The sequence below is a fragment of the Pelophylax lessonae genome, assembly GCF_965119305.1.
Source record: "Pelophylax lessonae genome assembly, chromosome: 6".
Taxonomy (NCBI): domain Eukaryota; kingdom Metazoa; phylum Chordata; class Amphibia; order Anura; family Ranidae; genus Pelophylax; species Pelophylax lessonae.
The window spans coordinates 281,882,828-281,898,376 of NC_138773.1; positions in this window are offsets into that span (position 1 = coordinate 281,882,828).

Genomic DNA, 15,549 nt, shown 5'->3' on the forward strand with positions numbered 1-15,549 from the left:
CCGAATCGGCCACTAGGACGCGCCTAAGCATCTGCGTCCAACTTGCGATCGCCTGGGCCGCCATGAGAGAAGCAAACAGAGCCTTAAGCATAGAACCCGTAACAGAATAAGTATGACGGGCAAGAGACTCCAGTCTCCTATCCGAGGCATCACGGAAAACAGGGGAACCCTCTGCAGGAATCGCAGTGGCTTTGTTCAAAACCGCAATTGCATGATCCACTGGTGGAGGTACACACCACCGTTCATCAGTGGCAGGCGAGAAAGGATAACGCAGCTTGAATTTACTTGGTACCGCAAAAGGTTTGCGCAGATCGCGCCATTGATCCTTAACAGCGCGCTGAAAATCAGCATTGCAGGGAAAAACCTGCGGCGTCCTGCGTTTTCTCTGCGTCCCATAAGCCACCAAGGCAGCGGGGGGACACACTTCGTCCTGCAAACGTAGCGTCTGCTTAATGGAAGCAATCAACTCATCCATGATTGCAAGCTCTTCAGGCGAGCCAGGGGGAGAATTATCAACCCCCTCAACTTCAGCCTCTACCTCAGACCCCACTAGATCAAGAGAGGAGCGGGACCCCGATAAGGAGGTCCCTGCCAGAACAGCCCCATCACCTTCACCCTCAGAATCAGAGGACAGAGCAACTCTGGGCCGTTTAGTAGATTGAGCAGCCACCAGCATTTGCACCTGGGCAGCAAGGCCAGCCACAATAGCGGCCAAATCCCCCCCTGGGGGGGGAAACAGCGGTCCCCTGGCTTTCCACCAATACTGTAGGAAACTTGCCCTCCTGAGAATCCATTGCCCCTGTAATGCCAGACAACCAAGGGTTAACTGCCCCCTTTTAGCAAGCGCGGCAAGCGCAGCCCACCGCACCACACTCAGGCACAATGAGACCCCCACAGGGAATATACAAACTGAATACAGGCAATGGATAGCAAGAACAGAAGGATAAAACCTGAGGAGACCCCGCTGCTGCTGCTGCCTCGATCGGTGTTCCTGGAAAGAGGAAGTGATGCTGCCAGGGCGCTCTATGTAAGCCTATGGAGGCTACAAGAAAATGGCCGCCGTGCATGTAAACCATGCGGCCGGAGCGGGCGCCGGTAAAATGGCGTCGTTTGGCGCCGAAAACGCCGCTCCACAGTGCATAAAAACACACACATTACATCCCAATATAAGGATACATGTTAGATCGCCGCAGCGATCGCTGTATATGCCCAAACATGCCAAGAAAAAACATGCCCCACAGCACACAGCTTCTCACACTGCCCAGCCTGACACACACAGTGTCATACAGCTCCCCCCCCCCCCCTTGCAGCCCACAGCATGCAGCTGAGAGATAGGGAGACAAGCAGTGTGATTAAAGGCAGGTTACACAGTCCCAGACTGAGACCCTCCCAGACAGACAGGTCCCCACATAAATACACTTACCTCACATGGCGTGGGGAACCCGCACAGGCGAACAAGCCGCTGCACATGAGGCAGGGAGAGTCGCAATTCAAGACGCACACAATGGAGGTTAAGAAACCGCACAGCGTCCGGTGAGGTAGCCACCTCACCAATCATCCCTGCACCGAACAGGGATGGGTCGTTCACTGTGCCAGGAGCGTTACCTGGCTGAACGCTCGATGGCAGACTGGGAAGCCACTGACCCACGACCTGCGACCAGGGGGATCAGCCCGAGACCCAGTCCGCATGATCCTCTTCGTCCGAAGAACTAACTAATGCTGACAAAAATAACAGCTAAGTAAAGATAGAGAGAAAACTCAAACAAAATATTAAAAAGAAGAAAGAGTCTGGGACAGAAAGGCCCAGCACAGAGAGAGCCAGCCACTCCTGACAAGCTAGACATTAAAACTGAGATATGGTTGCAGGAAGTAGGAGGGTATTGACTGAGGGGACCACCCCTTGAGGGTGGGATATGTTAAAGCTTTATTGTTAACATATTCTGTTGCCTAGCTACTCCTTCGGAGCAAAGTCTAATACCCCATATGTGACGAATATGAAGAGGCGGCGACTGTCGGAGGACGTAAGAGAAAGTATATTTTTATAACTGGTGTGATAGACCAGAGGCCCCCCCCAAAACGACAGATTGAAGCGGGGTGTTATATACCTTCTTCCACATATACTGCGCTTCTCTAGAGACTTTTGTCACAGGGTCATTTAAAAAATGACAGGCAGAGGAAGAGGCAGATCCTTCCGCAGGGGTGGTAGGGGGTAGGGCAGGAGCACCAGGCTGGAGCCAAAGTGGGAAGTTGCAGAAGGTGCGTTCAATTACATCAAAGGACGCACCGCACTTGGTTGAGTGGCTCACTCAGCCTTCCTCTTCTGCACCCTCCTCATCCTCTCTATCTGCACCCTCTTCACTCTGCTGTGTGTACCCCCAAAGACGACACCACCACCACCATATACCCTCCGCTTGAGTCACAGGAATTATTTTCCGATCCATCACAAGACATTTACGATGCACAGCCATTCTTGGCTTTGGATCAGGAAGAGGAGCTTGCAACAGCCGCCACTCAGCAGTCTGACGACAGTACCCAGATCAGCCCATGGAGGTTGGTCCCCGCTGTTGCTGCCTACTCCGAGATCTCTAATGTTAGTGGTGGGGAAGGTGACGTCGATGATGCAGAGGCAAAATTTCTGCAGTACCCAAATGCACTATTATGAAAGTATATTGTTAAATAACACCCCGCTTCAATCTGTCGTTTTGGGGGGCCACTGGTCTATCACACCAGTTATAATACTTTTTTCTAAATGCGTTTGTCACTCTTTGTAGTTGTAGTATCGCTGCAGAATCAGTCACAAAGCTGCACAATACAAATCCATTATTTTATGCTTTCTATATTCATCCAGCATTGCGACTTTCTCATCTTGCTGCTCCTCGACGGCTTGATCAATGACACGACGCAATGCACGCTCCAGAAAGAAGGCGTAAGGTACGATGTCACTGATGGCGCCCTGGCTGCGACTGACCAGTTTGGTGATCTCAACATATGGCCGCAGAAGTCTGCATGCGTCGCGCATGAGCAGCCACTGGCGCGGTGAAAAAAAACCCAAGCTCCCCAGAACTTGTCCTGCCGCAGTGTTCGTACAGGTAGTCGTTAACTGCACGTTTCTGCTGGAGCAGCCAATCAAGCATTTACAAGGTTGAGTTCCATCGCGTCGGGCAGTAACAAGTAAGACGTCTGATGGGCAGGTTGTGTCGCCGCTGAATGTCAGCAAGGCAAGCCATGGCTGTGTAAGATCTTCTGAAATGGGCCAAGATTTTCCTGGCCTGCCGCAAGACGTCCTGGACCCCAGGGTATTTGACAACGAATCGATGCACGACCAAGTTCAGGACATGTGCCATGCATGACACGTGTGTAATTTTGCCCTGTTTCAGCGCGCTTAGCAGATTGGCACCGTTGTCACACACCACTTTATCAACTTTCAAATTGAGCGGTGTTAGCCACTGATCTGCCTGTGAATGTAAAGCTGAACGGAGTGCAGGACCAGTGTGGCTCTTGGCTTTCAGGCACAAAAGACGCAGCACAGCATGGCAACGTCTCACCTGGCATGTCGAATAGGTTCTGGGGATCTTGGGCGGCGCAGCAGAAGAGACGGTAGCAGCGGAAAAGGAGAAGTCCGTGGCGGTAAAACCAAATCCAGACGGGTGCCACGGTTTACATGCTTGGACAGCCATCAGAAGGTTCACCCAGTGGGCAGTAAAAGTTATATACCTTCCCTGCCCGTGTTTGCTAGACCACGTGTCTGTGGTCAGATGTATCTTGGCACCAACACTGTGTGCCAGAGATACATTCACTTGCCAATGAACATGGCCATATAGCTCTGGGATGCTCTTCTGCGAGAAATATTTCCTTCCTGGGACCTTCCATAGTGGTTTTCCAATGGCCACAAATTTTCAAAAGGCCTCCGAGTCCACCAGTTTATATGGCAGTAGTTGGCGGGCTATCAGTTCCGACAAGCCAGCGGTCAACCGTTTGGCAAGAGGGTTATCCGGCGTCATCATTTTTTTAAGCTCGAACATTTGGGCCACGGAAGCCTGCCTTTTTCTAGAAAAACGTGAGAACAGCATGATGGAAGGTGGAGTGGAGGACAATTGTGAGGAGAGAGGAGGAGAAGAGGCTGGACAGTGAGAGCCTGGAGTGTGGCTTTGTGGGTTCTGACTGTGTTGCTCCAACTGGGCTCAGTGATGGGAGTCCAGGTGCCTTCTTAGGCTCCTTTCACACAGGTGGACCGTTCGGATCCGCCTGTCCATTTTTTTTGGCGGATCTGAACGGTCCCCCCATGCATGTCTATGGGGCATCGGATATCAGCGAAGACATGTCCGCTAACGCTGACATCCGATCCGTAAAATCTGGACGGATGGAAACCCTATTTTCCATCCATCCAGCGGATCGTCCCTAGGTGAGTGTTGGGCTTACCATGACTTATGCATTGACTGCAAAGGCTCCAGCATCAGGGAACGCATAGACCGACAGGTGTCCGACTACATCGGGTTAACGGCCGATGTGGACGCTCTGAGAAGTGATGAACCCCTGGACTACTGGGTGGGCAGGCTTGACCTCTGGCCAGAGCTTGCACAATTTGCAATGGAACTGTTGGCTTGCCCCCTCATACAGTGTCCTGTCCGAAAGGACGTTTAGAGCAGCAGGGAGGATCGTGAACGATAAGCTCACTCGCCTAGCTCACAACAGTGTTGACTACCTCACATTTCTAAAAATGAATGAGGCATGGATCTCGGAGGAATTCAACACATGTGACCAGTAGACCATGTTTGATTCAAATTCCTCATAACAGGCCACAAATATCCGCCGCCGCCACCACCCATAACAATTCATGGTCCCTGTCTTAAGTAAATACAGCTGTATAAAAGGCTTTTTATGTCCGTTGAATGCCTAATTGCTACAGTCTGTCCCTGCTCCACACAGCAACCTCTCCCTACACTGACAAAAGACTTTTGTGGACCTATTAGCTAGCGATTTGTGTCACTATACAGTCTGTCCCTGCTCCACACAGCAACCTCTCCCTACACTGACAAAATACTTTTGTGGACCTATTAGCTAGCGGTTTGTGTCACTAGCACTCTGTCCCTGCTCCACACAGCAACCTCCAGCCACAGAATACAAAGTTATTTGCTGTCAGGTAAACGCCTGTGGGCTAATTATTGGGGCCTGTACTGGCCGACACTTACTTCTGTACCCTGTGAATGCCTAATGTACCTCCAGCCACAGAATACAAAGTTCTTTGCTGTCAGGTAAACACCTGTTGGCTAATTTTTGGGGCCTGTAATGCCCGACACTTACTTCTGTATCCTGTGAATGCCTAATGTACCTCCAGCCACAGAATACAAAGTTCTTTGCTGTTAGGTGAATGCCTGTTGGCTAATTTTTGGTGCCTGTACTGGCCGACACTTACTTCTTTATCCTGTGAATGTCTAATTTTTCAGACTGGACTTGAAAATCAATGGGTCTGTAAACGTTCCGCTAAATTGTGGAACGGATGCGGACCCATTTTACAGACGTGTGAATGGACCCTATATGTATTTGACATGTATTTACCGGCTGCTATCAGTTCTGGCTGATTTAGAAAAAAATATATATTTTTTTTTTTTCTGGGGGAAAAAAAAAAAAATATGTATGGCAACTTTTCCAATAGCAATACTTCTGGTATGTTAGTGTCCATGTTGTGGGACTATGTGTGCACAGCTAGTAAGTATTTTGTGGCTGCAAATATGACCTGGAGGTTTTTCATGTTTGTCTGCTATTAAAATAAATGAGGAAGCCGCGAACCACAGGTTCGCGAACATTTGAGCAAGTTCGCACGAACCGTCCCAGGAGGTTTGTCCATCGCTACTCCTGAATTGGCTGAGTTTTGATCCGTGGTCTACTGCCACCCTAAGGCCTCGTACACTGGGGTGTAATACAGCCTATACCCGTGCAAGGGCCGTATTTGCCCAGATGGGGATCCACAGGCATTCCATGCATCCTCACGCAGGCAGTCCCATTCATGTAATTTGGGACAGAGCTGCTGCTCCAAATGCCTGTGCATCCCCATGTAGGCAAACACTGGCCTTACACGGGTGTATTCTGTAGTACATTCATGTGAACAAGGCCTAAATGTCCTCTACCAGGATACACTTTTGGGAAGAAATTAAAAGCTGGGGTTTTTTTTTCTCTATTATCACAAATACACCATTCATACTTACATTTTCCAACTTCTTTCCCTACACTCAACATGCAGAAGCCCATTCTTTATAATTGTTCCTGTTCACACTTGTTTGCTCAGTCACCCTACTTTCCAAAAAGTACAAGATTTTTTTTTTTTTTATATTATTGAGGTGCCTCTATACACATTGTGTAGATGTTCCTTGGCTCCTGAAAGGAAAACAACTTTCCAGAAGAGAAAATTGACACTATACTGTTTTCTTCACTACAGATTAAAAAAAAAAAAGTGTCTCAAACTGTAAAAAGTATACTGGATTTGTCCGTTGATACTGGACCTTAAATATCTTCTAGCAAGTAATGCCTGGTTCACATGATGAGATTATCGGATGAATGATCATCCTTTTTTTGCATGCTAATCTCATATCAAAAATGAAGAGTTTACTACATTTTGTTCCAAATTATTATCCAAATTCTCTTCAAGTGTCACAAAGATTAAATATTTTGTTTTTGGCTCCTTTCACACACTATGTCCGTCAAACGGACCCCGCTGAGCAGAAGGATGACAGCTGTGTTTCCGTGCTGTGTGCGGAGACACAGCTGTCAGTTCCCCATGCATCTCTATGGGGGAAATCGGATGGGAACGGACCGTCGGTCCGTTCTCATCTGATCCGATCCGCTGGATGGATGGAAAATAGGGTTTCCATCCGTCCAGATTTGACGAATCGGGTCGGATGTCAGCGGACATGTCTCCACTGCCCCATAGGAATGCATGGGGGGACCATTCAGATCTGCCAACAAAACGGACAGGCGGATCTGAACGGTCCGCCTGTGTGAAAGGGGCCTTTCAGTTTAACTCATGGATGGCATTGTGTCTCAGGGCTCTTTTGATCACTGAAAACAATCTCAGACACCTGTGATAATTAGATTGCCAGGTGAGCCCAATTTAAGGAAAAACTACTAAAGGAGGTTTTCCACATTATTAAGCAGAGCACTATTTTCATGCAATACGGGGAAGAAAAAGGATCTCTGCTGCCGAAAAGAGTGAAATAGTTCAATGCCTTGGCCAAGGTATGAAAACATTAGATATTTCACGAAAACTTAAGCATGATCATCGCACTATTAAGAGATTTGTGGCTGACTCCAAGCACAGACGGGCAGATAAAGGCACATTGAGGAAGATTTCTGCCAGATCCATGCATCAGATCAAGAGAGCAGCTGCTAAAATACCATTACATAGCAGCAAACAGATATTTGAAGCTGCTGGTGCCTCTGGAGTCCCACGGACATCAAGGTGTAGAGAGTCTTCCAGAGTCTTGCAACTGTGCATAAACCTTCTATTCGGCCACCATTAACCAATGCTCACAAGCAGAAACGGCTGCATTGGGCAGAAGAAAAATACATGAAGACTAATTTTCAAACAGTCCTGTTCATTAATGAGCGTTGTGCAACCCTGGATGGTCCAGATGGATGGAGTAGTGGATGGTTGGTGGACGGCCACCCTGTTCCAACAAGGCTGCAACATCAGCAAGGTTGTACACCTGAGCCACAGACGCCTGATGGCGAAAAAAAACCCAAGAGGCACTAACGGCTCGAGTAGAATGAGCCTTTACCAGGAAAGGAAGAACCTGACCCTTGATGGAAATGGCCTTAATAATCGTCTGTCTGATCCGGATGCTTGGGCCGTGCGCACAGTGAAGGCAACACGACATCTAAATTGAAGTGGAAGGAATAAACCACCGTTGGAAGAAAAAATTGACTTGGTCGCAGAACCACCTTATCTCTATGAAGTACTAGATAAGGAAAGCGGCAGGACAAGGCCTCCAATTCAGACACTCTGCGAGCCGACGTGATGGCCGCCAGAAAAGCAACTTTCTGTGACAACATAGACAGAGATATCCCCCTGATGTTCTCGAAGAGAGATTTATTGTAACACTGACAAAAACCAAATTCACGTCCCCTGGAAGCAAGAGAGCTCCCCTCAGGATGAGTCAAATGCCGCATCTCTTCAACAAAAGGTGCGGCCCAAAGAAAGCGGCGTCAAAGGTCATTGAAACAAGATGGCCAAGGCCGACAACGGACCCTGGCCTTAGTCAGCACCAGCTGCTGATCCATGCCCTTCTGCAGGAAGGCAAAGACCTTCACCACCGAGAAGGAACGAGGGTAAAAACCATGCACGTTGCACCAAGCGAAATACGCTTTCCAGGTGCTGCGAAAAAAAACTTCCTTGAAGTGGCTTTGCGAGCCCCTTACAAGGTAAGGACGACCGCCTGAGGAAGACCTCTATCCCTCAGGACCTGGCTTTTAACAGTCATGCCAACAAAGCCAGCAACTGTAAAGCCGAATGGAAGATCGGTCCTTGGGACAGATCGTCTTGCAGCGGAAACCGTCATCGAGGTTCTACGACCATCTGAACGATGGCCACGTACCAGGACCGTTGAGGCCCGTCCGGGGCTACCAGAATGACTGACATCCATTCCGACGCCAACCTGCGGAGGAACTTGGATAACAGTGGAATCGGAGGAAAGGCATACAGTAGCCGATAGCGGTGCCAAGGCACCACCAACGCATCTGCCAGAGGATCGCGAGCCCTGGCCACAAACCTTACCACCACTTCGTGGAGACGGGGCGCAAACAAGTCCACGCCCGGGGTCCCCTACCAGGCGCACAGGAGGTGAACCACCTCCGGATGTAGGGACCATTCCCCTCGGTCCAAAATCTGGCGATGTAGATAGTCCGCCTGCCAGAGTTCCACACCCAGAATGGGAACGGCTGAGAACGCAGGCACCTGCGATTCGGCCCAGGACAGAATCTCGGCCACTGCCATGGCCGCCCAGGCACTCCACGTGCCCCCTTGGTGATTGATATAAGCCACAGCCATGGCATTGTCCATCTGTACCCGCACCAGACACCCCTGAAGCTGAGGTGACCACCAGAACAGGCAAAGCTGGAGCGCTCGGAGCTCCAAGACGCTGATCGGTAGTGAAGTCTCCCCCGCCGACCACGTCCCCTGGTTGCAAAACGTGCCCAGAACTCCTCCCCAGCCCGACAGGCTGGCATCCATTGTGACAACTGTCCATAATAGGAGGTCTGAAGGACCAACCCCGTGTCAAGAACATCGGCCAGCGCCACCACAGAAGATCCGACCCGGATGACTCAAGGAAATACTCCTTTCCAAGGCCTGAGGTGTCCTGTCCCACCTGTCCAGGATCTCCGCTTGAGCAAATTGAGCAAACCAATTGAGCAAACGGAACTGCTTCGAAGGCCAAGACCAGCTGTCCCAGAACCTGCATGCAGGTCCGCAAAGAGGAGAGATTGTCGTTCCTGAAAGCTCCAAACTCCTCCCGCAAAGTCCCGATTTTTGTCCTCCGGAAGGAAGACCCGAGATTGAGCAGAGTCCAGGACCATCTAGGTACTGGAAACGAGTAGAGGGAGTCAGTGCCGACTTCTGAAATGGACGGCCCACCCAAACTCCTGAAGCGTCTGAACCTTCACAGCCAGATCTTTTGCCAAGATTACAAGAGGTCGTCCAGGCAACCGATGACCGTAATGCCCCGTAAACGCAGTAAAGCTAGACTGGAGCCAACACCTTGGTGGAAACCCTGGGAGCCAAAGCAAAACCGAAAGGCAACGCCACGAACTGGTAATGCTCCCCAGCCACCGCAAAGCAGAAGCAGCTCTGATGACCCTCGAAAATAGGGATGTGGAGATACGCATCCTGCAAGGCGATGGATGCAGCAATTCCCCAGGCCTCAACGAGGCCATCCCCGACCGGATGGATCCCATCCTGAACCTCCCGCACAAAGCGGTTCAGGGCGTCAAAACTTTTTCCGAAAAAGAACGTGTACAATCACTCCGTGTGCAAGCAAATCGTGCACAGCCCCCACGAGATCTCTGAGACAATCAGGGGGCAGCTGAAGAATGGACGGGAGGAACCTGTCTGCGGGGCGAGATCAACTCGATCTCTCTGAACGAATTGGTTCGTGAACCCACCTGTCCTGAATGCCGGACAACCAGGGTTCCTGAAAAGAAAGCAGACGTCCCCCCCACACCGACAACGGGGAGGGCTTCCCTTTTAGGAAGAGGTGGACTGGGCTGCCGAACCAGACTGACCGGCGTTTGGCTTACCCGACCACGGCTCCTCGTGGCCCCAGAAAGGTGGAAGGGTTTACCCTTCTCCTGCATCCCAAAGGCAATTATGTTGAGTCTGGAAGGGGGGCCCCCTCCACGTACGGGGGAGCTCTCCCTTGGTGACCTGGCGCAGATGAGTACTCTTACCTCCCCTGAACCCCGCAATCAACTCATCTAGAGTTACCCCAAAAAGACGAGCCCCCTCATAGGGGACCTCAGACACACCGTCTTTTAGGACACGTGGTCAACCGACCAGCACTTTGACCAGGTAATGCGGTGGATCGCAATCCCCATCGCTGACAACTGGGCGACCAACAGAGCCACTTCCAAAGCCGCGTCGCCCAGGAAGCTCCCAGTATGGACGAGCTGATCCTGCTGCGATGCCCCTTGCACCATGTCATGAGTGCCCGAGAGGCCATCACTGAGGCAAAACACAGGTTGCAACAGCGAACCCGCCACTAGATAGATGTAGCGGGCAAGCGCTTCCACACGCCTATCAGCCGGATCCCTGAATACTGGGAACCCCCTACCGGCAAGTAAGGTGGACTTATTCAGCCTAGACACAGTGTGATCCCCTGCTTGGGGACACCGACCAACGTTCGTCCACCGCCTCAGAAAAACGGAGAGCGGGTGGAAAAACGCTTAGGCACCACCAATATGCGCTAAATGCGCCGCCACTGGCCATGCACAATCTCGGCAAAAATCCACCGGGCAGGAGAATTGCCTGATCCGACAGTCTGGGGTCTGCGGAACCCGAGCAAAACGGACCGCTCACTTGACTGAGCTGGCTCATCATTAAGAGAGAGTTTCTGTTATGACACCCACAAGAGCGTCTGAACCTTCACAGCCAGATCTTTTGCCAAGATTACAAGAGGTCGTCCAGGCAACCGATGACCCTTGCTACTCATCCCTACTCAGGACATGCAGGCAGGGCCAAGCTTAATGCAGTAGTAAACCGCAAAAAACCAAAACAAACAAATGGGGCCCTGCAGGATAATGTCCTAATGTGATAGTATGCATCACATACTAACATATTATGACAAACTGGTCTTAAAACCAAGCCCTACTGCAGCGTGCTGCCAGGGCTTCCATCTGGTTTCTCAGGCTCCAGCCATCTTATAGCGGTTGTATCCCCAAAATAAAAAAAACAAACCCTCCAGGAGAATGGCATAATGTGCTAGTATGCATCGCATACTAGCACATTATGAAATACTTACCTTAGAACAAAACCCCAACACAGTCGCCTGGACACTGCTGAGCCAGCTGACATGTTCCCTCAGCGTCTCTTCCGGGTTTGGGGCTCCGGCACTGAGTGGCCAGAGCCGCGCAGGAGTTCACTTCTGGCAAGGAGCTCTGAAGGTCCGGCAAGATACGTCAGACATTCAGAGCGCATGCGCGCTTGTGTCAGCGGCTGCATGCAGGATGAATATCTCCTAAACCGTGTAGGTTTAGGAGATATCAATTTTACCTACAGGTAAGCCTTATGATAGGCTTACCTGTAGGTAAAAGGTTAAAAAGCGGAGTATACTACCGCTTTAATGACCAAACCAAGATGACGTCACTCCGCATGTGCATGGCAGTCACAGTCATGGCACAGTCCATTCAAAGCTCAGTGCACATGCACCAGTGACATCAGCAGCTGCTGATACTACTATTGTGAATATCTCCTAAACTGTGCATGTTTAGAAGATAGTTACTGTACCTACAAGTACGTTTTATTATAGGCTTACCTGTATGTAAAAAAAAAAAAAAAAACAACCTTCTGGTGGCTTTGCTACCGCTTTAATTTTTACAGGGATTATCGTAGTCTACATATAAAAAGTCAGCTGCCTGCATCAACAGATCTATTGACCATTTTGAAATGCAGTTTCCACAGAGGGAAACTTCTGCTTATTAATTCCTTTATACAGTACTTTGAAGGGTGTTACAAGGTTTAACTTTGGGGATGTTCAAGTTACGGTGTTGCATCTAGAAATAATGGTTATTTTTAGGTTACAGCATGCACTGCCCCCTTTGCAAGGTTGAGACCTGCCAGTGTCATGGATTGTTCTCAATCATCGTCTGGGAAGACCAGGAGATGTCAATCTCAAAGGTTTTAAATGCCCAGACTCATCTGACCTTGCCCCAAAAATCAGCACCATGGGATCTTCTAAGCAGTTGTCTAGAAAACTGAAAATAGTTGACACGCACAAAGCTGGAGAAGGCTATAAGAAGATAGCAAAGCGTTTTCAGATGTCAATATCCTCTGTTCGGAATGTAATTAAGAAATGGCAGTCATCAGGAACAGTGGAAGTTAAAGCAAGATCTGGAAGACCAAGAAAAATATCAGACAGAGCAGCTCGCAGGATTGTGAGAAAAACAATTCAAAACCCATATTTGACTGCACAATCCCTCCAGAAAGATCTGGCAGACACTGGAGTTGTGGTACACTATCCCACTATAAAGAGATACTTGTACAAATATGGTCTTCATGGAAGAGTCATCAGAAGAAAACCTCTTCTACGTCCTCACCACAAAAATCAGCGTTTGAACTTTGCAAATGAACATATAGACAAGCCTGATGCATTTTGGAAACAAGTTCTGTGGACCGATGAGGTTAAAATTTAACTTTTTGGCCGGAATGAGCAAAGGAACGTTTGGAGAAGAAGGGGCACAGAATTTAATGAAAAGAACCTCTGTCCAACTGTTAAGCATGGGGGTGGATCAATCATGCTTTGGGGTTGTATTGCAGCCAGTGGCACAGGGAACATCTCACGAGTAGAAGGAAAAATGGATTCAATAAAATTTCAGCAAATTTTGGATGGTAACTTGATGCCATCTGTGAAAAAGCTGAAGTTAAAGAGAGGATGGCTTCTACAAATGGATAATGATCCTAAACACACCTCGAAATCCATGGGGGATTACATCAAGAGGCGTAAACTGAAGGTTTTGCCATGGCCTTCACAATCTCCTGACCTCAACACAATTGAAAATCTATGGATAGACCTTAAAAGAGCAGTGCGTGACAGACAGCCCAGAAATCTCAAAGAACTGGAAGACTTTTTAAGGAAGAATGGGCAAAGATACCTCAAACAAGAATTGAAAGACTCTTGGCTGGCTACAAAAAGCGTTTACAAGATGTGATACTTTCCAAAGGGGGCAAGATATTAACTCTGCAGGGTGCCCAAACTTTTGCAGACGCCATTTTTTTTGTTTTCTGTTACTTTGAAAGTATAAACGATGGAAACAAAATCTAACTTTTGTTGACATATTATAAGAATGTCTAATCTGTAATTTGATGCCTTTTGGAGATTTTTCCATCTTTCCTTGGCTTCTTTACGCACATTAATACAAATTTTTACCTGGGGTGCCCAAACTTTCGATCACCACTGTAAATGAGGATCTGACTTCCATAAAATTCTATAGGCACAAGTTGGATAGAAGTAGCCTTGAATTAGTACAGGAACCTTTTCTAAAGTCAAAGCGACTTCAGTACTTCTGGTCCGCCCCACGCATATATACTAAGGGAGGGCCGCCCTCCTATGAGAAATCACGTACCTGTACGGGATTTCGTGCAATGGGTCTGGGACGTGCCCCATCGGCGACCCGCCGTGTCCAATCAGCGGGTCCGATGTTCACCTCATCGTCATTCGGGAGAGAGGCAGAACGGCAGTCTGCCTATGTAAACAAGGCAGATCGCCGTTGTGTGAGAGGGGGGGGGGGAAGATGGAGAGTTTGTGTTCTGCTAAGCAGGAACACAGATCTTTGTCTTGCCCCAGTCAAAGCACCCCAAACACAGTTAGCAAGCACTCCGAGGGAACACGACATGCGGTCCCCAGGTTACAAACAATATAGGGACTGTAAGTTTTTTCTTAAGTCGAATTTATTTGTAAGTCGGAACAGGTATATTTTTTTAAGTGTAGCCCCAGTCAAAAGAATAATTTTTAAGATTTTTGGATAGCATAGGGAAGGGTTACCACCCCTGTAACGTTTATTTTGCTGTCTGTACCCCTGTTCAGTCCCTGTTACAATAAGATTTTGAAAATTTTGGGTTGTTGTGGAAACAAGGATTAGTGATAAATCTTCAGTGGAGACACCTTTTTGCCATGAGAACTCTTACAGGAGTGAATTTCCCTTCCTAGGGCTAGATTTCTCCTCACTTCCGGTTATCTCTTTCCATTTGTAAGTAGGAGTCATATGTAAGTCGGATGTTTGTAACCCGGAGACCGCCTGTATTAGGTGTAAGTTAGTGTCCGTTTTGTCCCCTGCAATGTCACAGTCCTGCTAAAAATCGCTGCCATTACTAGTAAAAAATAAAAACACACCAAGTAAATAAAAATTCCATAAAAACATCCCATAGCTTGTAGACGCTATAACATTTGTGCAAACCAATTAATGTACCCTAATTGTTTTTTCCTTTTACCAAAATCATGTAGCAGAATACATAATGGCCTAAATTGATAAAGAAATTAGATTTTTTATATTTATTGGGTATGATTTATTGCAGAATGTAAAAAATATATATATTTTTTTTCAAAAATGTTGGTCTTTTGTTTATAGCGCAAAAAATAAAAACCGCAGAAGTGATCAAATACCACAAAACGAAAGCTCTATTTGTGGGAAAAAAAGGACATCAATTTTATTTGGGTACAGTGTCGAATGACCGTGCAATTGTCAGTTAAGGCAGCGCAGTGCCGTATCCCAAAAAATGGCCTGGTCATGAAACCATCCGGGGGATGAAGAAGTTAAAACCGCTCTCATTAACTAACATGGGATTGCACATGTCCTGCTATTTGGGGTCTCACAAGTCGGGGATCCCAAGTTGTAGCAGTATGAACCGAGCCTAAAGCCCCGTACACACGATCAGATTATCGAACGATCTGTCGTCCGTTTTTTGTGGCATGCTAGTCTGATGTGGAAAGTGAAGAGGTTATTTTCATACGAATTTTCCCGTACGACAGAATTCTACTTCAGAAGTGATGTCATGTGTTGGATTGTTTTGTATGTGTTCTTTCGTCTCTGAGCATGCCTAGTCTTGCTCTTAAGATTTTTTTTCCGTCGAAATCTGTACTAATGAGACGAAAATCGGACGTTGTTTTGACGGACGACAACAATTTTATAGCCTGCACATCAGGATTTTGTTGGCCGAAAAGTCGGAGTCGGCTGTCGAAATCAGCATACTAACAATCCGAAAATCGGCAGATCGGTCGGACGAAATTTCCCTTCAGATTTTCTTATCGTGTGTAGGGGCCTTAAGACTCTTTTACACGTGGGTGACTT